The 26,034-nt window shown below is 40.7% G+C and overlaps 1 long non-coding RNA gene across 3 annotated transcripts in view; it reads left to right on the top strand.

Moving 5' to 3' along the window:
- LOC106003839 overlaps nt 1-26,034 on the top strand; it is a 52,886-nt gene that overhangs the window by 13,742 nt on the left and 13,110 nt on the right. For all 3 annotated transcript variants that reach the window (XR_006602993.1, XR_006602992.1, XR_006602994.1), the window contains exon 3: nt 4,890-4,984. This is a non-coding gene — a long non-coding RNA (uncharacterized LOC106003839). The remainder of the gene's footprint in view (nt 1-4,889; nt 4,985-26,034) is intronic.

Below are 26,034 nucleotides of genomic sequence, written 5' to 3'. Positions count from 1 at the left end.
GCACAGCCTCGCAGTGCACACATGAAGCATACCAGTCGCTGACTGACATGACAAGAAACTCACTCACAGGACTGACAATTTACTAGTACTTTAGAAAACCTGCACACTCACACCACAGCACCTGGACCCACATTCCTTCAGACAAAGCCACCCTACAACTTATCCCCCCCGCAAAGATGTAACATCCATCCACAGTAGAAACAGATTTCCCCGTAACAGAAGGATTTTCTCCACCGCACTCAGACTCACTTTACCCCCCCAGACTCCCCCCACACCTAGCCTCACCCCATAGCACAGAGGCTGGCTATACAACCAGACATGGCGCATTTCACCACATGACATCTAGCCTCACAGCACTACACGGAGACGTGCCACCTAAGCCAGAAACTAGCCCGGCACCCTCTGACCTGCCCCGCAGTCCTGAGATACTCATACAACCCGGAGAAGAGCCATGCGCAGAGACACACAATCCACGACACACGTGTTTACCCCACGATGCCCAGACTTGCCCCAAACTTCACAGACACCTCTAATAATACCTAGACCCACTATACAATACTCAGGAGGCCTCACACACCAAGAAAGACAGCAAAATATGTATGGTGACACCAGAACATTCGGCTTCACTTCATGAGGCACATACTCTGTCACTTTTGGCCTCAACAACGTGTTGCTCCACAGGGTATGAACAGAGGACCCTCGTGCTCACACAGAGCTCTGGCAAGTGACTTCACTTCTTTGAGTCTGTATACTCACATGTAAACATGGACAGAGTACTTGTTTTGAGGTCATTCCAAGAATTAAATGAGATCACATCAAGAATCAAGGTTTAGAACACAGTCTTTGGAGGCAGATGTGCCTGTTTTCTGGTCCCTGGGACCTGTGCACATTCGATAGTGGAAATGGTCAGTGGTCGAGCAGAAGGAATACGGGTTTGGTGTCCATCAGGCCTGGTTTTGAATTCTGCCCCTGCCACCTGTTGGCCATATGACCTACAGAACGCACTCGAATTCCCTGATCATCGGCCTTCCTTTGTAACCGGGGGATGACCCTGGTTCCTGCCTCTTAGGCTGTGGTAGGGATTAAATAACACCATATATCTTAATCTGAATTGCTAGTCAAAGCAAAGGAGAATGAGGGAGAAAGTAACTTCGGGGCCCTTTGTAATAGACAAGCCTGGGGAAGCGGAAGGTGGGGTGGAAGCCACACGACGTGGGCCGTGGGCAGCCAGGGGGCAGCATGTGGGCTCCGGCTGAGACCAGAGGGGAGAAGGAAGGTAGCAGCGGGCCAGAGTCCCTGACAGAAATGTCTGCAGTGGCGGTGGGATTTGAGCAGCCGCCTGTTTTTGTCTTCAGATTATAAAAAGCCTCCCTGTTATTAGACCATAGTTACTGTCTTCAGTCAGTGACATTTTCCAAAGGAGTCCATATTTTAATGTTTATTTTCTTGGCTACCCCAAGAGTAGGAAGAAAATCTTGAGCCCCTTCTGCTGGCTGTATCATAGAAAAGCAGGTGGGGAAACCACCAGAAAAGTCTTTCTGAAAGAAAGTGCTCACAACTACACACATATATTTATCATAGATAAGTATATACTAGAAAACACACAGACACACACACACACACAAGGCCAGAGATGTTCCCACTGACCCAGACCTGCAGATGTGTCCAGAGACATAGGTTTACACAAGTATAAACATAAAACTCCGAGACTCGACAGGGGTCATCTCACGTGTACACAGATACATAAATGCACACACAAGGATACGTGTGAATGCCCACAGTTCTCTATGTAGGCACAGAGCCATGCAGAGTCATACATACATAATCCACAATCACACAGACCCAGAGAAGCAGGCAGAGACATGTATGCTGACCTGGCTAGCACCCAGAGGTTCTATTTACTGATTCACAGCCTCAGAGAGGCACAGATGCACACACATATACACGTACAAAGACACATCGATGCCTCTGGAGGCTCATGAAACCTAGACACACTCTCAGGACCCCCCCCCCGACATTTATGCACATGAACCTTCACAGACACACAGGAGTTTGCACGAGTGCATACATACCCATCAGTGCACAGAGTCGCCCAGACACAGACATGGGTAGATGTGTTTTTACTGCTCTGCAGACCCCGAGGCTTTCACCCAAACACTGCACATAGAGATTCATTCATGGGTAGATACATGTGTTTTCAACATGTACTCACTGGTGTTTTCCTGATCTCAGAGTCACATGCATGTACACACAAAAGCATGGTTGTTATCAGAACACACAGGCATAAACGTGTTCATGCCTGCACATGCAACACAAGGGCTCCTGCTTACTGTGAACATTTAAATGTGCACACAGGCACATGCATGACAGTGCAGATGGGAGTATGCAAAGGAATAATCGTGTATGTGGGTGTTCACATGGAAATACACAAGCACACGGGTGTGCACATATAAATGCACTTGTACATGGAGAAGTCAGATACGGATCCATACGGAGATTTCTACATGTGTCTACACACAGAGATAGTGGGATATGCATGAGAGAGATGCTTTCATAGAGAATAGCGATGTGTTCTACAGAGATTGGGGGGGGGACATTTTGGCAGAAATGCTTTTAGATGCAGAAGCATATACCTACCCACAGAGACACAGGCCTAAAGACCCACACAAAGATCTATGTGGGCAAACAAATCTGCACTCACAGAGGCTCACTCAGATGTGTGAGCGGGGCGTGCAAAGCCACATACACATGCAGAAACACAGGGTATTCACGGAGATGTAGACATGTGCACAGAGGCAGAGAGGCACACAGACCGCACCCGTACAGAATCACAAAGAGATGGCTACAGAAGCTTAAGCAGATGTATGCAGAAGCATACATACAGATTCCCATGCATGGAGTTCTACACAGATGTATAGCTAGACATGGAGGCCCACAGACACACACCTGAACACAGAGGCACATAGATACCCACAGAGGCACGCATGTCTGATGATCTGTGCACATAGTCATAGAAATGCACACACACCCTGTCAGAATCCAGCGCACCATCCAGACATACAGTTGCACAGACACTTGTATGTGTCGTCATGTGTATGCATGTGAACAGATGTGTTTGCATAGCACAGAAGCACGCACACAGACATGTGCCCACAGACACGCAAAACTCTCATGCATGTGGAGTCCTTATATCGTGCAGCGACATAAACATCTACATACAGGCACGTGTGCATTCACCCGGAGAGTCATCTGTGAAACTCGTCCTCATATAGGTAGGTTTATGCAGATCCACTCACACGTGCCCCTATGGACATGAAGATGGTCACACAGACGTACACATGAAAACGGAGGTGGAGGAACAGGTGGATGAACACAGGCCTGCATGTGTGACTATAGAGGCACCTAGACACAGATAAAGCCTTACGGCAAGAACGTGTAGCTACAGACCTGGCGACCAACACTCAAACATGCACATGGACGTTATGTCTGCACAGACATACAGTCACGCAGCTACTCACACAGATGAACCGTTACAAGCAGCAAACATGAGGACGAGACATTTCCACATAGAGATGCTGCTTACCCTCTTGGACTCATGCAGAGATCTGTGCATGGGAATACAGAGGCAATTCCACAGACTTACACAAGTAGACAGAGACATGAGTCCTGCCTCCAAAAAAAGCAAGACTTCACCAACTCATATAGTGACACACTCCAAACCTCTCTCACAGACACATGCAAACAGAACTCCATAATAGCGCCTGCCTATACACGCACACAATGCACATGCAGATGTCCGCTCAGACACCAGGGGTCCCTGTCAGAAACACAACATCCTCAGCATATGAAAGCAAGAGACCTACACACATGTATCTACAGACAATACAGTCCTGAACACGGTAAAAAAATACAGACATAGCCACAGGCACACAAAGGCACAGACATGTACCTTCACATGTCAACATTTATACACATCGGCACATGTACACACACACAAATGATCTACAAATGTGTTCCTATGCCCATGTGGCACTCAATCCTAAATGTACATCAAATATATGAATGCACACACACACATCTGCCAACATAGGCATACAGATGCAAACATAGACTTAATCATGCTACAAACAGAAACACAGACATATGCACAGACGTGGAGATATAGGCAGAAATTTATACGCATGAAAACACTCAGACTCAGGTACTTATAAAAGCACACACAGATAAACCCTTTTCCAAAGGAGGCTGTGACGTTAATGTACTTTTTTCTTAGCCTCTTCAAAATAAAATGGAAATTATTTAGCTTCCTCTAATGGATATACAGTATAAAAAGAGATGTAGAGATTACCAGAAAGAGAGCTGAAAGATCTGGAGTGCACGTGTGTGTGCGTGCACACACACACCCCACTGAAACATCATACGGGGTCGTATTTAAGGGCATGGCTATTTAATTGGTGAGAAAAAGCCAAACCTGCATTTTCTTACTAACCCAATGATTTGGGGCCATTTTCCTGCTTTCTCACCTGTCATGTGGGGGTAAGATTAGCACCTATCTTTTAGAGCTATTTGAAGATTCAGTGAAATGAAAGTCTTGGTCTTGCGCTCAGAATGTCATAGATGCTCCTGATGCTTTTTGGTTTTACCAGAGGTGAGGTTCTTAGCTGCACAGGGTTTGGGTTTTGTGGTCAAAGTTCATGGTCATATCATAGAACGTCTCAACATGATTGTAAATGGTATTGACGAAAGGTAGATGAGCTTCATAAGCAAGGCCAGTTCTGAAATTTTCAGAGATGTTAAGGGCTTGTTACTGTTGCTGGAAAATGGAAATAACTATTTCCTGCGACTGTTTGTTGCGATTGTCGTTATTCATATTCTTTTCCCTTTTGCAGGAGGAGATTGGACAACGGAGAGAGCCCCTGGAAGAGGGCAGACGGCAAGAGGGCTTCGTGACCAGTGTGTATTTGCCACCTAGTGACCGTCGTGAGTAAGTACAGTGTTTACGGATGGCTCCGAAATACCCCTAAAATTTCACCCATTGCAGGGCTGCCTAACTGCCCTGGCAAGTAAGCTAAATACTTCGACTTAGAGTGGTTTCTGGTACATTCAGAAGTTAAAAGTAAGAATAAAAGAAATCTTTCTTCCGAAATTTCCTTTCCCCCACTTAGTTTTCCTTTGGGCTTCTCTGAGATTGTGTTCTATGGCCGTGGTCTTCAAACTTTCTAATTATAGGCCTGCTAAAATAATTTTGAAAAACTATCAACTCCATCACCCATCTTGAAGTTGGTATCTGAAATTTCTTATCATAAGTTTGTGGTTATTATTTCCAGCATATTACAAATACTTATACTTTTAAATAAAATGAGTCACATTTATCCATTCATTCAGTGAACTAAAAAATACCTTTGGATCTTGATACTCATCATTGTTGATTTAAAAGCAAAGAAAAAAACCATGAGCAGTCAGAAAATTTCATGATCTTATCTCCTTGAAATCATTGTTCTATAGGTCTCCTCAGTAATGTATCCTAATGTAATATATATTCTTATGTTTAAAAGCCTTTTATTGGTCATCTTACTATATATCTCTATGAAAAGTATATATGGTTTGAAATAAATGTTCCTATAATGCTAAGCCTATTAAATATTAAACTTTTTACCATTAAATTATTAGTAGTATACAGCTTATCAGAACATTATAAAATATTATATATTTTGATAAGTAATTACTAAAAATGAAAACTCAAATTTGGCTGGAAATGTATCCCTTAAGTGCATATGACTGTTTGTTTTCCCCCAAGCTAGTTTGTGACTCTGAGGACGACTGCTACTTCTAATGAGACAGTACAGTATAAATTTTATTCCTGTTTTTCACTTTTAGAGCTATAAGAATTGAAAAAACTTTGTTCCCATAAATAAGTAGAAGGGAATGGAATGAGTCCCCAGATTGTAAGTCAAAAGCCACAGTGACTTGTCACTAAAAATAATTTTTCATGATTTAAGTTTTTTAATTAAAATTTAAAATTTGTGATGGACAACTTGATGAGACCTATCTTTAGTTCCATGAAAGGAAAGAAACCTCAATTTATGAAAGGATTTCTTGCTGAATCATTTATTTCTGAGTTTCTGGTAAGTTTACCAAAATGACTTTGTCAAGATATAGCTATTATACCTATCATACTGGCCTTTCAAAGCATTATAATCCAGTATACTTATAAAAGGTTGGAAACATCAAAATACTCAGATAAGTATGCCTTAACCAATACAATAATTTTGATAAGGTGCCTTTGATTTATTATCTCCTTTAAATATAAAACTTTGAGGCTGCAGATTTAGATCATTGATTTCATAGAAAATATTTATAACATAACTTAATTGGCAAAGGCAATGTCCATATCAAAATAATCGGCCAAACCAACTGTACTTTCACAGAAAGTGCGTCATCTTTCAACAGAAAAATGAATTGATATGCATTATAGGGGCATTATTAAAACCACACAGAAATCGATTATGGGACACCTTTGTTGAATAGTTTACTAACAAAATAAATAGATTAAAAATATAGTGAGATTTTTATTTACTTTGAAGTAAATTAAGATATTAATAATAATTTTGTTTTCATGTGATTTTAAATTAAACAATGCGATATGTAGCTAACATTATAATTCATGTATAAAGCAAAGAATCTGATGGCAGGCATTGTTTCCTTGAGGAAACATGTATGCATGTGTTTTTAGAACTCTGGTATTGGATTTCTGAAAATAATTAACTAGGAATCATGTACAAAAATTGAAAAATCCATTAATTTTATTGGACCACAGAATCAAACTTTTTAACCCTATCTTATGAAAGAGGTAAGTATATATGGCTAAAGAATAATTGGTCTGGAAATGACCATATTTTGCTTTTGATAATGGGAGGTAGAAAATATATAATTATTTATAAAGTGAAATGAGGAATGACTTTAATTGGAAAAGATACTTCAAGATACAATCTGAGAAAACAGGTTTTAAGTAGTTTAAATGAATGATGTATCTTATCTGAAAGAAATCACATACAATCTCTTTATCAGTTTTACTGGTGTAAACATTTTGTGTTATAGGAAACTATCCTAGTTATACTTAAAAGAATCAGCATCAAAAGTACGTACTGCCATTAGATAGGAGGCGCATTTCTTTCCAGTTAATGATGCATTTAAGCAATCAGTATTGAAAATAGTTGCAAAATAATGCTCAATTTTAAGCACATGGGAAAAATAGTTTTTCGGCAGGTCAGTTTTAGTATAGAAGACCCACGGGAGTTAAGAACCTGAGAGGGGATCCCATACGAACTATCCGAGCTCACAAAGTTCTTGAAAAGATTTCATGTACCAGTAGCCTAGTTTGAAGACCACTACTGTAGGCTATTTTCAGCAGGATTGCTCCAGAACAATACGTTGTTGCCATCATTGAGATAATTCATCATAGTTCACATGCCACTGTTGAATTTCTGCCGAATGCTTCTGAGTTTGAGTAAAATGTTCTGGAAGGGATTATTTTATTTTGCTGATAAATGTATGAATAGACTAGACCTATATTGTCCAATATGGGAGCCACACGTGGCTACTGAGCATTTGAAATGTGACTGGTGAGGACTGATATTTCCTCAGTGTAGAATGCAATATACATCGGGTTTTAGAGACAAGGCAAACATAAATATTTCACTAATCTTTTTATATTGGTTACATGTTGAAACAATGGTGTTCTGGATGTATTGAGTTAAACAACACATATCTATAAAGTTAATTTTACCTACTTTTTAAACTTTTAAAAATGTTGCATGTGAAAATTCAAATTATACCTGTAGGTTGTATCATATGTATTATATATGATAGTGCTACTCCTGACCTTGTGTTGGAATTCTTGAATTTCCTCTAAAAACAGAACCACAGAAAAAATGGATTTGTCCACTAGTCTGGTCCAGGATATTGGTATTCTGATGCAGTCAGCACCTCTCACTAGTGTTTAGGTTTTCAGGTTGTGGAATTTCTCGTTGTAATATAGCAGGAAAAAGTAAAAAAGAAAACCCTCAATATTTCATTAAAGGTATTTACAAAGTCGTCTTTTATTAGGACCTAGGGATTTTCTCAGTATCAACTTTGGATGGCTTCTAAGTGGGGGTCTGTGAAGCTTTTTGAACTCTTCAAAAATGTCAGTGGCAGATATGCATTCTATTGAAGATGTGAAGTGCTTCATCACACTCGAGATGCTTTTTTTTTTTTGCGATTATGTTTTTATGTAACACTAAGAAAGAAAACAAATGCCTCTGAATAAGCTATGATGCAGTGCTTTCGTATCAATAGAATTGTAATTTTATACTTACTGGAAGCTCTTTTTGGCTTCTTTAGATACATATGTTTATCACATGTCATGATATACTACAGTAGCCACAAGCAGATTTGAATATATTTGCGTATCGCAGGCGATGACCGCTCCCTTTCACTTGCCTCCTGGCTGACAGTGATTGCAAAATGCCCCTGATTATGAGGCACATTCTGATTTCAGGATGTGAAAAAGGGAAGAAAGATACATCTTAGAATCGGGTAAATATGGTAAGTCTTTTGTCAGGAAAAAAGGACCATGGAAGACAGAAAGCAAACCCTAAGACATCAGCCTAGCGAAAACCCCTCTTCTGTGTATTACTGTATTTGTGAAAAACAAAATGTGGCTCTTATCTAAACATTGATCACAGTGCACTTGAATACCATTGTGTTCTACATTTCATCTTAGTTATCTGATGGTTTTCTTGGCATTCTTTTCTTTGTCTCCTGGCTTGGGAGTAAGAATTGTGATGCTTAGAGTATGGCGGGGACAGACGGAATCTCTCCAGCCTGAATAGGTCTCGCTGCTCTGTTGTGAGAACCACTTAGCCCAGTCTTGTGTGAGGCTGTGCCTTCAATGGCACTGTTTGCTCTTTGTAAGTGGGCTAACAGAGGAGTCTTTCTCCCTGTCATGGCTTAGTTTAATTGTAACATGTTCTTTGTGTCCTTTCTTGACTGAAGGGCTTGAGAGGGGGAGGAATGGAGATCAAGCTGCTTTTCTAGTTCTTGTTTTATATAGTATTCAAGAGGGTCCGCAAGAGGAATCAAAACTCCACAGGAAATACATTATCTCAAGAATCAATGAAAACAACCCTAGATTTGCCATCCAGGAATTGACACATCTCTGAATCTAATGATAGTTTTGATGATGTGAGATTTACAAGAGGTAACAAAAACAAACATTTTCATGGATTGAGAAGACCTAGAGAACCGGTAACATGTTTCCTTTGTTGTCTCTACAGTTCCACATTATACTAAGACTCACATGTCTCTTAAGGGCTCCAAAGTAGGGCCAGGGTCGTAGACTTGTGCCTTGTGAGTCTCATAGAGCTCCCTGCTTGGTTTAATGCTCTGCTGTAATGGGCTGAAATTCTTACTACGTTTTGAGAAAGAGTCCCCGCATTTTCATTTTGCACTGTGTCCTACCAGTTATATGGTCGATCCTATTCAAAAGGGGGAACTTGCCAGAGAATAATGAACTGAAGTTGGGAAGTTAAATTAGAAACATTCCTGTTCTAATGTGCACTGAATTCTTTCTGTCAGTACTCATAAACGTGGTACCGGTAAGCTACCATTGCTGTTGTTGTTAGGCAATAGTTGCAGAAGTAATAATGGTAGTCGTATAACTCAACAGTCCCTTATATTGACTCCCTCATTTATTCATATGACCTGGGTCATCTTCTGTGTCTCTATTTTCCTTTTTAAAAATTTTTAAAAGGATTTTATTTATTTATTTGAGAGAGAGAGGGTGTGCATGCATGAGGGATGGGGCAGAAGGAGAAGCAGACTCCCTGCTGAGTGCAGAGTCCAATGCCAGGGCTCATTCCCATGACTCTGAGATCGTGACTCGAGCCCAAGGCAAAGGCTTAACCAACTGAGCCACCCAAGCACCCCCCAAATTTTTATTTTTATTTTATTTCATTTTATTTTAATTCCAGTATCGTTGGCATACAATGTTATATTAGTTGCAGGTGTACAGTATAGTAATTCAACAATTCCATACATCACCTGGTGCTCATCACAACAGGTAAACTTCCTTAATCCCAATTACCTATTTCACCTACCCCCCACCCCTCCCCTCTGGTAACCATTAGTTCGTTCTCTATAGTTAAGAGTCTTTTTTTGTTTGTTTCTCTCTCTCTCTCTTTTTTTCTTTGCTTGTTTATTGTTTCTTAAATTCCACATATGAGTGAAACCATATGGTATTTGTCTTTGACTGACTTATTTCACTTAGCATTATGCTTTCTAGCTCCATCCTTGTTGTTGCAAATGGCAAGATTCATTCAGTTTTATGGCTGAGTAATATTCCATTGTATACATACACCACTTCTTCTTTATCCATTCATCTATCAGTGGACACTGGGCTGCTTCTATACTGTGGCTATTATAAATAATGCTGCTTTAGACATAGGGGTGCACATATCCCTTTGAATTAGTGTTTTGTATTTTGGGGATAAATATCCATTAGTGTGATTACTGGATCATAGAGTAGTTCTATTTTTAAATTTTGGAGGAACCTCCATGCTGTTTTCCAGAGTGGCTGCACCAGCTTGCATTCCCACCAACAGTGGAGGAGGGTTCCCCTTTCTCCGCATCCTCGCCAACATCTGTCATTTCCCGACTTGTTGATTTTAGCCATTCTGACTGGTGTGAGGTGGGATCTCATTAACATTTTGATTTGTATCTCCATGAAGCCGAGTGATGTTAGCACTTTTTCATGTGTCTGTTGACCATTTGGATGTCTTCTCTGCAGAAATGTCTGTTCATGTCTTCTGCCCATTTTTCTTCTTTTTTTAAAAAAAGATTTTTTCTTTATTTATTCAACAGACAGAGATCACAAGTATGCAGAGAGGCAGGCAGAGAGAGAGTGGGGAGCAGGCTCCCCGCTGTGCAGAGAGACCGACATGGGGTTTGATCCCAAGACCCTGAGATCATGACCTGAGCTGAAGGCAGAAGCCCAACCCACTGAGCCACCCAGGTGCCCCCTGTGCCCATTTCTTGATTGGATTATTTGTTCTTTGGGTATTGAGTTTGATAAGTTTTTAAATAAATTTTGGATATTAGCCCTTTACTTGCTATGTCATTTGCAAATATCTTCTCCCATTCTATTGGTTGTCTTTTGATTTTGTTCACCTTTTCCTTTGCTGTGCAAAAGATTTTGATCTTGATGAAGTCCCAATAGTTCATTTTTGCCCTTGCTTCCCTTGCCTTTGGCGATGTTTCTAGGAAAAAGTTCCTACAGTTAAGGTTGAAGAGGTTGCTGCCTGTGTCCTCCTTAAGGATTTTGAGGTTTTTCATCCATTTTGAGTCTATTTTTGTGTGTGGTGTAAGGAAATGGTCCAGTTTCATTCTTCTGCACATGGCTGTCCAATTTTCCCAACACCATTTGTTGAAGAGGCTGTCTTTTTTCCACTGGACATTCTTTCCTGCTTTGTCAAAGATTAGTTGGCCATAGAGTTGAGGGTTTGTTGCTGGGCCCTCTATTTTGTTCCATTGATCTATGTGTCTGTTTTTGTGCCAGCACGATACTGTCTTGATGATGACAGCTTTGTAATAGAGCTTGAAGTCTGGTATTGTGGTGCCACCACCTTTGGTTTTCTTTTTCAACACTCCTCTGGTTATTCAGGGCCTTTTCTTCTTCCATACAAATTTTAGGATTATTTGTTCCATTTCTTTGAAAAAAATTGTTGATATTTTGATGGGGATTGCATTAAATGTGTAGATTTCTCTAGGTAGCATAGATATTTTCATGAATGTTTTTCCATTTCTTTGTGTCTTCCTCAATTTCTTTCATGAATATTCTGTAGTTTTCTGATTACAGACTCTTTGTCTCTTTGGTTAGATTTATTCCTAGGTATCTTATTGCCTCAGGTGCAATTGTAAATGGGATTGACTAATTTCTCTATCTTCTGTCTTGTTGTTGGTTTATAGAAATGCAACTGATTTCTGTGCCTGGATTTTATATCCTGACACTTTATTGAAATCCTGTGTGAATTCTAGCAGGTTTGGGGTGAGTCTTTTGGGTTTTCCATATGAAGTATCATATCATCAGCAAGGAGTGAGAGTTTGACTTCTTCTTTATTGATTCGGATGACTTTTATTTCTTTTTTTTGCCTGATTGCTGAGGTTAGGACTTCTAGGACTATGTTTAATAGCAGTGGTGAGAGGGAAGAGCCTACCGTGTTCCTGACCTTAGGTGAATAGCTCTCATTTCCCCATTGAGAATGATATCCGCTGTGGGTTTTTCATAGATGGCTTTGATGATATTGAGGTATGTACCCTCTATCCTTATACTTTGAAGAGTTTTGATCAAGAAAGGATGCTATTCTTTGTCAAATGCTTCTTCTGCATCTATTGGGAGTATTGTATGTTTCTTGTTTTTTCTTTCTTTCTTTTTTTTTTGAAGATTTTATTTATTTATTTGACAGAAACAGAAAGAAGAGCGAAACAGCCAGAGAGGGAACACAAGCAGGGGGAGTAGGAGAGGGAAAAGCAGGCTTCCTGCTGAGCAGGGAGCCTGACACAGGACTTGATCCCAGAACCCTGGGATCATGACCTGAGCCAAAGGCAGATGCTTAATGACTGAGCCACCCAGGTGCCCCCTTGTTCTATCTTTTATTAATGTATTGTATCACATTGATTGATTTGCAGATATCAAACCAACCTTGCAGCCCAGGAATAAATCCCACTTGGTCATGGTGAATAATCTTTTTGATATACTGTTGGATCCTATTGGGAGCTAGTATTTTGGTGAGAATTTTTGTATATATGTTCATCAGGGATATTGATGTGTAATTCTCCTTTTTGATGGGTCTTCATCTGATTTTGGCATCTTTGTCTGGTTTGGGGATTAAGGTAATGCTGGCCTCACGAAGTGAGGAATTTTATGGAATTTGGAAGTTTTCCTTCCATTTCTATTTTTTGGAATAGTTTCCAGAGAATAGGTATTAATTCTTCTTTAAATGTTTGGTAGAACTCCCCTGGGAAGCCATCTGTCCCTGGACTCTTGTTTGTTGGGAGATTTTTGAGGATTGCTTCTATTTCCTGGCCAGTTATGGGTCTGTTCAGGTTTTCTAGTTCTTCCCGGTTCAGTTTTGGTAGTTTGTAGGTCTCTAGGTATGCATCCATTTCTTCTAGATTGCCTAATTTCCTGGCATATATTGCTCATAATATATTGTTATAATTGTTTGTATTTCATTGGTGTTGGCTGTGAACTTTCCTCTTCCCTTCATGATTTTATAAATTTGGGTCCTTTCTCTTTTCTTTTTGATAAATCTGTCCAGCAGGTTATCAATCTTATTCTTTCAAAGAACCAGCTCTGAGTTTCATTGATCTTTTCTACTGTTCATTGGTTTCTAGTTCATTGATTTCTGCTCTGATCTTTATTAGTTTTCTTCTCCTGCTGAGTTTAGGCTTTATTTTCTGTTCTTTCTCCAACTCCTTTAGGTGTAGGGTTTGATTGTATATTTGAGGCCTTTCTTGTTTCTTGAGAATGGTTTGTTATTGCCATATACTTTCCTCTCAGGAGGCTTTGCTGTGTCCCAAGGATTTTGAACAGTTGTGTTTTCATTTTCATTTGTTTCCATGAATTTTTTTAGTTCTTCTTTAATTTCCTGGTTGAGCCATTCATTCTTTAGAAGGATGCTCTTTAGCCTCCATGTATTTGAGCTCTTTCCAACTTTCCTCTTGTGGTTGATTTCTAGTTTCAAAGCATTGTGGTCTGAAAATATGCAAGGAATGATCCCAGTCTTTTGGTAATGATTGAGACCTGATTTGTGACTCAGGATGTGATCTATTCTGGAGAATGTTCCATGTACACAGAGAAGAATGTGTATTCTTTTGCTTTGGGATGGAATGTTCTGAATATATCTGTGATGTCCTTCTGATCCAATGTGTCATTTAAGGCCTTTATTTCTTTGTTGATCTTTTGCTTAGATGATCTGTCCATTTCAGTGAGAGGGGTGTCAAAATTCCCTGCTATTATTGTATTATTGTTGATGTGTTTCTTTGATTTTGTTATTAATTGGCTTATGTCATTGGCTGCTCCCATGCTGGGGGCATAAATATTTGAAATTATTAGATCTTGTTGGACAGACCCTTTGAGTATGATATAGTGTCCTTTATCATCTCTTATTATGGTCTTTAGTATAAAATCTAATTTGTCTGATAGAAGGATTGCCACCTCAGCTCTTTTGATGTCCATTAGCATGGTAAATTGTTTTACACCCCCTCTCTTTAAGTCTGGAGATGTCCTTGAGTCTAAAATGAGTCTCTTTCAGATAGCATATTGATGGGTCTTATTTTTTTATCCATTCTGATACCTTGTGTCTTTTGATTGGCATTTAGCTCATTTATATTCAGAGTAACTATTTAAAGATATGAATCTAGTGCCATTGTATTACCTGTAAGGTGACTGTTACTGTATATTGTCTCTGTTCCTTTCTGGTCTGTGTTACTTTTAGGATCTCTCTTAGCTTAGAGGACCCCTTATTTCCTATAAGGCTGATTTGGTGTTTGCAAATTATTTTAGTTTTTGTTTGTCCTGGAAACTTTTTATCTCTTCTATTTTCAAATGACAGCCTAGCTGGATATAGTATTCTTGGCTACATATTTTTCTCATTTAGTGCTCTGAATATATCTGGCCTGCCAGGTCTCTGTGGATAGGTCTGCTTCCAATCTAATATTTCTACTATTGTATGTTACAGATCTCTTGTCCTGAGCTGCTTTCAGGATTTTCTCTTTGTCTCTGAGACTTGTTAAGTTTTACTATTAGATGATGGTGTGTTGACCCATTTTTATTGATTTTGAGGGTCATTCTCTGTGCCTCCTGGATTGTGATGCCTGTTTTCTTTTCCAAATTAGGGAAGTTCTATTTATCTATAGCTTCCAAATTATAGGAAGCTATAATATACCTTCTGCCCCTCTATGTCTTCTCCTTCTCCTTCTTCTTCTTCTTCTTCTTTTTCTTCTTCTGGGATCCCAATTATTCTAATATTGTTTCATCTTATGGTATCACTTACCTCTCAAGTTCTCCCCTTGTGCTCCAGTAGTTGTTTATCTCTTTTTTTCTCAGCTTCTTTTTTCTATATCATTTGGTCTTCTATATCACTAATTCTCTTTTCTGCCTCATTTATCCTAGCAATAGGAGCCTCCATTTTTGATTGTACCTTATTAATAGCCTTTTTGATGTCAACTTGGTTAGATTTTAGTTCTCTTATTTCTTCAAAAAGGGATTATCTAGTATCTTCTATGCTTTTTTCAAGCCCAGCTAGTATCTTTATAATCATCACTCTGAACTGTAGTTCTGACATCTTACTAATGTCCATATTGAGAAGGCCCCTGGCAGTCAGCACTGTCTCTTGTTCTTTTTTTTTTTTGAGGTGAGTTTTTCTTTTCTTTTTTTTTTTTTCATTTTTTCCAGAGAAGAATAAATGAATGAGAGAAAAAATGCTAAAAGGGTAACAACAACCCCAGAAAAATATACAGTAAATGAATCAGAGGAGACCCACAACAGGGGGGAAAGAAAGGGGGAAAAAAAAAGAATATGATCAGGCTGAATAGAACAGAGCCACATACTAGATTTTGGGTGTATTTTGGTCTGTTAGAAGAACCTGTGTCCCAAATTTTAAAGAAAGAAAAACTTACATATATACAAAAATAAGGTTAAATACAATGAAGGGATAGAATATGACTATAAAAATGAAATTAAAAAAGATTTTTAGAAAGTATTGATAAGATAACATGGTTAAAATAGGAAAGAGGAAAAATTTTTAAAAAAGAAAAGAGAAAAATTTAAAAATTAACTTTGGATGACTAAAGAATCATAGGGAGAAAGCCATGAATTCTATGTGTTGCTTTCTCCTAGCTCTGGAGTTCTGTAGTTCTCATTGATTGTTGAACTTGATCTTGGCCGGATGTTCTTTCTGATCTTCTGGGGGAGGAGAGGCCTGTTGCAGTGACTCTCAAATGTCTTTGCCCAAGGCGGAATAGCACTGCCCTTGCCAACGGCCAGGCTAAGTAATCTACTTGGGTTCGCTTTTAGAGCTTTTGTTCCCTGAGCACTTTCCGTGCAGCTTTGAAGGATGAGAATGAAAATGGTGGCCTCCCAATCTCTGGCCCAGAGGAGCCGAGAGCTCGGGGCCGCACTCCTCAGTGCGCCCTCAGAGAAAAGCAGTCAATCCGTCCCATCTCTCTAGTCTCTGGCTGCACTTTGTGCTCACCCGGCCTGTGGCCAAGTGTTTCTATCTCTGGTTCACAGCCCCTTTTGGAGTCTAGTTTATGGTGACCCTGAGCTAAGAGCCCACTGCTCAGCTCTGTCTCTGCAGCCGGATTCCCTGCTCCAATACCTGGGAGCTCTGCTACACTCAGGCATCCCCGGTCTTTCTGAGACCCCACGGGTCCTGAGACCACGCTGTCCCAGCGAGGGTTGCACCCACCACTTAGCCACCAGAGTGACGTCCCTCAGCAGAGCAGACTTCTAAAAGTCCTCTTTTAGGACTTTTGTGCCATGTTGTGCGCCGCTGTTCTGTCACTTGCCAGGAGCCCGCTGACAGAGGTTCCCTGCCCCCCACAGTCTCTCTTCTCAAATATCACCTCGGATTCACTTCTCCACACGTCTTACCTTCCAGAAAGTGGTCGTTTTTCTGTTCATAGAATTGCTGCTATTCTTCTCTTCGAGCTCCTGTTGAGATTGTAGGTGTTCAGAATGGTTTGATAACTAGCCAGCTGAATTCCTGGGACCAGACAAAATTTAGATCTCCTTTTCCTCTGCTCTTTTGCTCCTCTCTCACTTTTGTCCTACCTTAAGTGTTCTGAAGAAAACAGCATGTAAGCTTCAAATGCCAAATTGTTCATTTTAAAAAGGAAATATAAATGCATTTTTCCCTGCAAAGTTTTCTTAGTAGGAGAAAGAATAAATACAGTAAGAAAGTTTTATTTAAGTAAAGGATGGGCTCAGCTGAATTTTGTATTTTTTCAAAGTTTGGAAATCTCTGACCCAAGGAGTAAAGAATTATGCAGGAAAGCATCAAATCTTGGCCTAGCTTTTCATGTACAGCAGCAGAGTCAAAGTGAGCCTATGAAAGCAGGTGTTGGGAATACAAGTAAGAAAATATGTATGAACACATAAATTTAATGTGATATACAGTTGTGACATATCGTTAATTATAATAAGAGGCATAGATAACTTTTCAGTGTGGAAAACAATGCCTAACAAATTTAATAGGGTGGCTTTTACTGTTCCAGTAAAGTGATTAAAACTGGAGATTTTAGTGTGTACTTCCGTAGAAGTAGATAGCATTTGTACACATCTTTTGATATATTTAAAAAGATAAAGATAATTCAACTGAGTTAGATTCCGACCTATTTCTTAGAATCGGTCCCTTTCCATGGATATTTTTAAAAGGTGGTTTCCACAATTCTGGTATGGCTTTTAGAAGACATGCCTAGAGCATGCTAGACAGGAGGCATTGGTCCACGTGATACATCCCTGAATAGCCACAGCTACAGGAATATAAAACTTTCTTTGCCGCTGAGAGTTTTCTAAGATTCTCTAATTTTCTTGGCTAATGGGGATGAGAGAGTTTTTGTGAGGCATTTTGTTTACCCCTAGCTCAAAGAGAAGCAATTTGGCACACTTTGTAAAATAACGAACAGTAGGGAAACACGTATCCCAGCTTACAGGGGAGAATGGGTGGATTCTAATCACACAGGTAGCCATGCCTGGAATTTGAGATCAGCTACCAGAAGGAAGACTTGAGGAGCCAGAATTAAAGAACAATTTGAGGCAGAGTCAATGACGCAGACAAAAAAGAAGAGGGAGACACACAGTAGTCAGAGAGTGCCTTGGTGAACCGGAAGTGGACCCAGAGCGTCTATAAAATACAGGAAGACATGGGAGAGGACGAAAGAGAAATAGTATCAGCGGGTAATGACATGAAAAGTATTTAAAGTTTCTCAGCTTAAAAACTGCAAAGCTGCCAAACTTAAAAGTGACTATTGATAGAGGACTGTTCAACCCCCAAAATCATCACCGTGAGTTCAAAGAGAGATGTGTGTGATATAAAATAAGATCTGAAAGCTTCAACTGGTTTGCCAGTGGGCAGAATAAATTTTGAAGAGGCTTCAATTTCTTTACGCGGCTGGATGAACAATTTGCTGAGGTGGAGTTTCAGAGGAAACAAGAAGATTAGCTTTGTATTTGATGCGGAGTATTAAGGGCTTCCTAAAGAGATTAAATCAAAACCTGATTACAGTCCACTAATGCTTTATTAATGTAGCAGACATTTTTTGCTTTTCAAGTTTTTCATTTAAACTTGTGTTTGAATATTCTTAAATTTCTTGGGATTAAGGGCATGTAAAGCCCTATTATTCAATTCTCTGCAGGGGCTCTGAAAGCCCTCCCCACCCTCAACCCCCACAACCAGTCATTATCCCAGGGGGGCTTAGGAAAGACAAAGGGGAGCACAAAGAGCTTTGGCAGAGGAACTTGGCTTGGGGAAGAGACGTTTACAGCTGTTCCTTCACCTTTGCCATCCAGTCCCCTCATCCCTTCTTTGATTCCTGGCTGATGATGAGGCTCCTGATGTGTCAGGGCTCCTGATACGGAAGTGTAGGAGGACCTACCTTTGCTTGGCATGCCTAGAAGGTTCCTCTTCCTCTGTTTGGCTATTCAGACTCATCCCCTCCTTCCAGACTCATCTCAAATCGTCCTTCTTGTCCCTTCCTCCAACAACAAGAAACAAAATCCTCAGTGGTCTTTGGCCTTCCCAGCTCTGCCTGCCCGGCAGCAAAACTTGAAAGTCTTATCGGTTCCAAGGTCGAGAGGAGGAGGAAGTGGAGAGCAAAGGTGCCAGGCTTTCTTGTGGCTTCTCTGTCCCTACCATGAGCAGTCCTTCACAGTGTCTGTTGCTTCAAATGTTGGGCACGGCCACTAGCTTGTGTCTTCCTCATATGGCTCATGAATACTGCCAGGTTAACTGGGCTCTGTGCCAGCCCTGTAATGAGGGTTTCTGGTTTACTCTGTGCAAATATTTGAATGTCTTGTAAATGTACCATTGACTGGGAAGGTTTGGTAAAAATTCACGCCCAGCTCTTATAAGGTACTGGCAAGTTGGACAAGCAAGAATGCATTACTTTTCTGGGTAAATGGGTATTTTCTCACCACTGTGTAATTAAAGCAGAATGAAGAAAAAACACCCATTGCTGTGGAAGCTAAAATTGTAGCTCTCATCCTTAAGGGCTGATTTCAAGTGTTGGAGTTGATCAAAACAACCTGCGTCGTCTGTGTGTCCCTTTTCCCTTTTTCATTTGACAGATCTAGTCAAAATGGTCAAAAACCAAATTATTCAGATATAGGCCTATAAAAAGATGTGTCTCCCATAATATTGCATAGGCACGTCTTTGAATACCTAAGAGTTTTTGATAAAGTTCAGCTGTTTATTTCTTCCCTTCTCATACGTGTACGCATCTTGAAGGTAGAAGGTACACCTCCTTTACCTCTGTGTCCCTTGCAGGGCCTAGTCCAGTGCCTTGTATAGGGTTAGGCTCAGTCAATGGTCAGATGCATGAAGGACAGAATCAGTGTGCATGTGTTTGTTTGTATCTATGGTCTGGCTTTTTTGCTCCCTTATGAGCTGTAACAGTGACAAGCCATAGAAAAGACAGTACTGAATGGGGACAGAACAGTTTCTAGGTTAACCCTAACCTAAACCATGGAAGAGAATAATTAAAGGAACAACAACAACAAAAAGACCCAAATACATTGACCAAGGAAGCACGTGCTAATAAGTCACTAGGCAGGTTTTTGGGGGCAGAAACACTTCAGTTACTATACACTCCTGAAATTTAGGCAGCTTGCTATTAGTATTTAAGTAACCTTTACTGACTCTTGTTTCCTTAAAGAACAGATGAAAGATTAAGGAGCTTTGTGTAACCAACAAGTGGCCTTTAACACCCCTGATAACACTTTGTTTAACTCAGGTCTGTTAATCAGTCTTCTGATTGCTCCTGCCAGATGGGTGGATTGTTCCAGAAATCAGTCTATTCAGCTGGGAACCTCTTGAGTTAATTTGGCCCTGTGGGCGCTGAAACTGACAGTTGAGGAGGCATCAAATAAGCTGTCCAAAGCCTGCTGCACTAAAATTAAAAGAAAAAAACATCCCAACAAAGTGAAAATTCAGTATTTGAATTTCTAACATAAAATGAAAAGCAGCTGATGAATTTGTTTTATTCAGCATTAGAGAAAATACTTCTTTGCTAATCAAGAAAAAGGAGAATTAGGACAGATGCCACCTTTTCAACTACCAGTCTTTTTCAGGATAGAGAAAATGGCCCCAAATTGCAGGGCCTTTGTGCTGTAACAAATTATCAGTACCATCTGGTACAAGCCTTCACTAGGTAGAGGAGTTGGACCAAATGTTGACTGGCTCTTCCAGCTTTGGCCCTGTAGGTGAAACATAGTTTTATTACTTCATAGAGTCCCATCCTGGATTAGCAGCCAATAGGGAGGTAGAAACCATACTCATTAAGGGGTTATTCATTCGATCTTACTCCCGCGGTGGGAGAATGCCTTCACTTGTAGCTGAGCTGTCTAGGACAGAGCGTATAGTCTGTGTATAAAATACAGAGCGCACTTCCAAGATTTAGAATGGAAAAAATTATTCCATTATTTTTTATATTGATTCCATGTTGAAATGATAATATTTTGGATATATTTGATTGTATAAAATATATTAATTTACCTGCTACTTTCTATTTCCTTCTTTGTATGATATAAACCATTTACAATTATATCCATGACTCATACTATATTTCTCTTGGAGCGTCCTGGCCCAGAGAGTTACTCCTTCTCCTTGTAATCTGAATTCCAGTTACTTAGAAAAAACTTCCACACTTGAAACCGACTATACTTGTGGTTCTCAGTCTTGGGTGTGCTTTAGAATCCCATGGGATTGACACCCTCCCTCGCCACTTTATTTTTCTGATTCACCTGATACAACTCATAGTGATCTTTCTTATATGCTTGGAATCCCTTCCACAAGGCTACAGGAGGTGTCTTCGTAGAGAAGCACGTATGAGCCTGCGGCGGACAGCTGCTGGATGAAGGGGGGTGCAACACCGAAGCAGGCTTAGCTCAGACCCTCAGCTAGTTATTAACAGCAAAAGGAGCCTTCTTCTTAGCTTTTCAGTTGTTAAAAATCAAGCACGCAGACACAAAACAGTAACTTGAATTAATTCTGTCTTAGCTGTCCTGCATTTGCAGTTCTGAAAAGCAGCTTACAGCATTCTGTCCGGCTTCCCAGGGAGCTACTTGGCATTGCGTGGTCTGTTTTCAAAGAGGAAAATGGGGCTCGAGGAGTATGAGCATCTCTTCTGTTAAGAGAATTCCCCCTGTCAAATTTTGGCTGTTTTGTTTTACTTTTGTTTTAGTGGAGACATTTTTTTTTGGGGGGGGGACCCTTTTTTGGGGGGGGCATGTTTAACTGACCTAAGGGAACCTAGAAAAGGCAGTTTCACTGGACTGATACTGCCCTGTAGAACGGAGCAAGCAGCCATCAAGTTCATGTTGATTCCTAGTACCATATGCTGCATTTTCAAGCTTGACCCTCAAGTTCTGGTCTTGCCAGCCCTGAGAGCTCATTAGAGCCACAGTTGTTTGTGGCCTAGCCCTGGCATGGGCCCTAGGTGAGGAGCAAGCCGCTCCTCCTCTGATAGGTCTCCTGGTTCTCAGAGCTGCAGGTGCCTGTCCACCCCCTGGGGATGCCTCAGCTTGGAGTCCTGGTGATGAATCTGGAACAGGGTTGAAAAACAACGCAAGACACTAGGCTTTTAAATCAGACTCTACTGAATCGTCTCTTGGGGTGTGGGGAAGTCACAGTACTTCCTGACTCCAGAGGTGCTTGAAAAAGGGGCGCTGAGCTGCTGTGGTCATGAATGGCCAAATGTGGTGCCGCGGGCAGTGGTGGTGATACCTCGGCAAGGCACTAGGGAGTTAGTAAGAGAAAGGTTCTGGTCAGTAAACCCGACTACCCTTGGTGCCCTGAGGCTTGACCATTCCTCTCTCTGCCTACGGATTTTTCATTAAATACCACTTCCCTGAGTTAAGATGAAGTTAAAGGTGTCTATGTTGTGTGAGTTGTTTTGGAGTGACTCTACCATTTACTAGTGATGTGACGTTGGGCAGATGACTTCTCTAAGCTCTGCTTGTGTAGTAGGAATCATCACGTACCTCCCTCATACTCCTGTGAAGATTCAGTGAGTCACTCTGTGTATCTCCAGCACCTGGCATAGTGACATGCCCAGAAAAGCAGCTGAAGAAAGGTTTGTGGGGTAAATAGATGAATGACTTTACAAATATGAATATTACAGTCAACGTACATGCTTACAGGGATGCCCTTTTTTTGATCCTTCTACAAGTACCAGGGTTTAGTCTGCTAAACTAATTACTAACGCCGAATCTCTTTCTCTACCAAAGATTTAGACTCGGTGTACCTCCATTCCCCTGGCATTTCCATGCAGTACGTGCTAGGCATAGATGGAGAGCTAGAGAAAGCATCTTCTCTTTTCAATTTATTTTTTTAAAAACCTGGTTTAATGGATTTTGTTTTTAAGATTTTATTTATTTGACACAGAGAGAGAGCAGGAGCAGGGGGGAACAGCAAGCAGAAGGAGAGGGACAAGCAGACCCCCCACTGAGCAGGGATCCTGATGCAGGACTCGATCCCAAGACCCTGGGATCATGACCTGAGCTGAAGGCAGACGTTTAATGGACCGAGCCACCCAGGCGCCCCTAGAGAAAACATCTTCAACCATCAGCTTTGAGGCTTACCCTGGCCAGGGTACATGTTTTATGTTGCGGAGATATTTAGGGGGATCAAATTGTTCTCAGATGTGAAAAGTGATAAAGATGGGTACTTTATAGCCAAATATAAGTAAATTCTACTAATAAGGAGCTATGGAAATGGACAGCATTGAGTTAGATTGGTAATCAGGAATTATATATTATATTGAACCATGTATATTTCAGTGCTGGAAGAAAAATGTGGCATTCTCTGAAACTGCTGATATAACCTCTGCCCCTCAAAAATAGAGCAAGTGGGTACCTAGTAGCCCAACTTTCTCTTTTCAAGAACAGCTGTAAAAGGATAGTGATATTAACCTAACAAAGAGATATTACGTGGAGCCATGCATTTATATATTTTTTAAAATGACCTCATGCTTTTTTACTGAGGGTAGATTTTCTGAAAGTTCATCTTCATGTTATCAAAACGTAAAGGACACTTGAATGAAACTTTGGAAAGAATAAGATCGGATACTTCTTGGATTAAGAGATAGTTGTGGCTACAATGAGTAAAAGTGACATGCTTTGAAGTTAGCTCCAGCTTAGAGAACATCGACCCTGATGTAATTCATTGGAATTCCAATTTTGTTTGTTTGTTTGTTTGTTTATTTATTTATTCATTTTTGAGGGGGTTGCACAGAGGGAGAGGGAGAGAGAGAGCTGCCAGTAGGCTCTAACGCCCAGCATGGTGTGAGACCCAAGGCTTGATCTCACGACCCTGAGATCATAACCTGAGCTGAAATCAAGAGTTGCTTGCTTAATCGTCTAAGCCACCCAGGCGCCCCTGGAATTTTAAAGCCAGAGCACCTCCATGGCTTCATTTTATTTTTTAAGAAAGATTTTATTTATTTATTTGACAAAGAGATAGCACAAGTAGGCAGAACAGCAGGCCGAGGGAGAGGGAGAAGCAGGCTTCTTGCTGAGCAAGGAGCCCGACATGGGGCTCGATCCCAGGACCCTGGGATCATGACCTGAGCCTAAGGAAGTCGCTTAACCCACTGAGCCACCCAGGTGTCCCCTCCATGGTTCCATTTTAATTTTTCTTAATCCCATGGATTGTTTTCTTTTGGTATCTCCACCATAGGAGCTCTGCAGGGGACAGGAGCAGAGAATATTGGGACCTCTCACATGTGCAGGGACAAAGTGAGCGAGAGAGAAAGCCGGTGCAACGAGAGGAAGATGGATATGTGGCCGGTTCAATGGGCACAGCAGGCAGCTGTGTCACAGAGCCTATCAGGCTTTCCCCTATCCCCTGTGCCGGGGATAAGGAACATAAGGAAACATGCATTCACCTTGCCATTACTTTATTTTCAATTTTGTTAACAGTTTTTTAAGTCAACATGATATTTTATAGCAATTAACTGCAATTACAAATCTTAAAAACATTTTTGTGGATAATTCATGCTTAATTGTTGTTCCTTCATTTTCATTTAATTCTAAAAGAAATCAACTCTGCCATTTTGACAAGCACTTAGTGTTTTTAAAACTGACTATGAATACTCTGTTGCTGAGATTTGTGGTTCTACATTCTCACAAACTTGCCCCTAGTCCGAAACTGTCGATAAGTGTTTGCTCTTTGTCCCCTGGTGGCATGCTGGTTGCGTACTGCTCTAACAGCCAGAATTGCCTGGAAGGGACTGTCACCGCTGCCAAGGATAAATGACCCACTCCATCAATGGCAGACTAGAGAAGAATCGGGTGCCAGGTTTTCTGATGGTGGTCGTTTGGCCACTTGGCCGCCAAGTGAGTTATTGATCCACTGGAGCTCAGCCCATTTGGATCGCCAGGACTGGCTTTCTGTCATCAGGCTACTAAGACTGTGTGTTTGGGGAAGATGAAGAAAATGTAAAAACACTAGTAGGCTGTGAAACTTAACAGGCTTAAGCTTTCTAAAGGAAAAGATCATAGGCATCGACAGTAGGGTTATCTACCAATAGGGTTATCTATGAAGAAACCCTGACCACTTGGCCATAGATGGTTTGAATGAATCTCCGCAGTTCAATTAACTGGCCCAGACGGTGTCTGAAATGTCACTTGTGGTGGGGAGGGATACAGTTAAACAGAACTGGCGAGGAATTTCAGTGTTGTATTTGCACCGAATTCTTTTTTTTTTTTTTTAAGATTTTATTTATTTATTTCCCAGAGAGAGAGATCACAAGTAGACAGAGAGGCAGGCAGAGAGAGAGGGGGAAGCAGGCTCCCCGCTGAGCAGAGAGCCCGATGCGGTGCTTGATCTCAGGATCCTGAGATCATGACCTGAGCTGAAGGCAGAGGCTTTAACCCACTGAGCCACCCAAGTGCCCCTGCACCGAATTCTTATCGGGGGACATGAGGGCAGAATAAAGGTGAGGACAGAGAAGATGTGTGACCAAATTTCAGTTCAGGTGCTTGTTAGCTATGCGACCTCCCACGATTTTGTTCAGGCCAATAAATTAGATAATGTGGGTGGGTAAAAGCATTGAGGATAGTACTCGACACCTAGAAGGTTCTCAGGAAATGTTCTTTTTCTTTCTTCTCTTACATCTTACAGTGGTGTCATTCTATATAGAACCCAGTTTTGAAGACTACTCCATTCTGAGATATTTTTTACTTAATTATCAGTTGATTGCATAAGGATGACCCATTATTAGCCTCTGGACCCATATAGGTTTTTTAATGATATTTCAACACTTTCCTACCATTGCATAGGTAGGAATTCATAGAATACAGGCTTTTTCATTTACTATTTTCCTGATCTAAGGAAACATCCTAAGATGATGTTTTTAATCATGTGAGAGGAATACTAGCTAGGATTGGGATATCATCACACTGGCAAATGGATGCATAATTTAAAAAAAAGATTTTATTTATTTGACAGAGAGAGAGAGAGTAGAAGCAGGGGGAGCAGCAGGCAGAGGGAGAGGGACAAGCAGGGGCCTGACCCAGGACCCCGAGGTCATGAGCCAAAGGCTGATGCTTAACTGACTGAACCACCTGGGCGCCCCCTGGATGCACAATTTTTTCACAGAATGTATACAGGTGTTGCATGAACCTGAAAATAGTTTTTTCTTTATGGGTTTTTATCACTTTGTCCTATTCTCTTGGAGGATGTTGATGTTTGTTTTCCTAACACCTCCAGT

The sequence above is a fragment of the Mustela putorius genome, unplaced genomic scaffold (assembly GCF_011764305.1).
Source record: "Mustela putorius furo isolate JIRA1106 unplaced genomic scaffold, ASM1176430v1.1 tig00003899_pilon_pilon_pilon, whole genome shotgun sequence".
In the NCBI taxonomy this organism is placed as follows: domain Eukaryota; kingdom Metazoa; phylum Chordata; class Mammalia; order Carnivora; family Mustelidae; genus Mustela; species Mustela putorius.
This window is presented reverse-complemented; position numbering and strand designations above follow the sequence as displayed.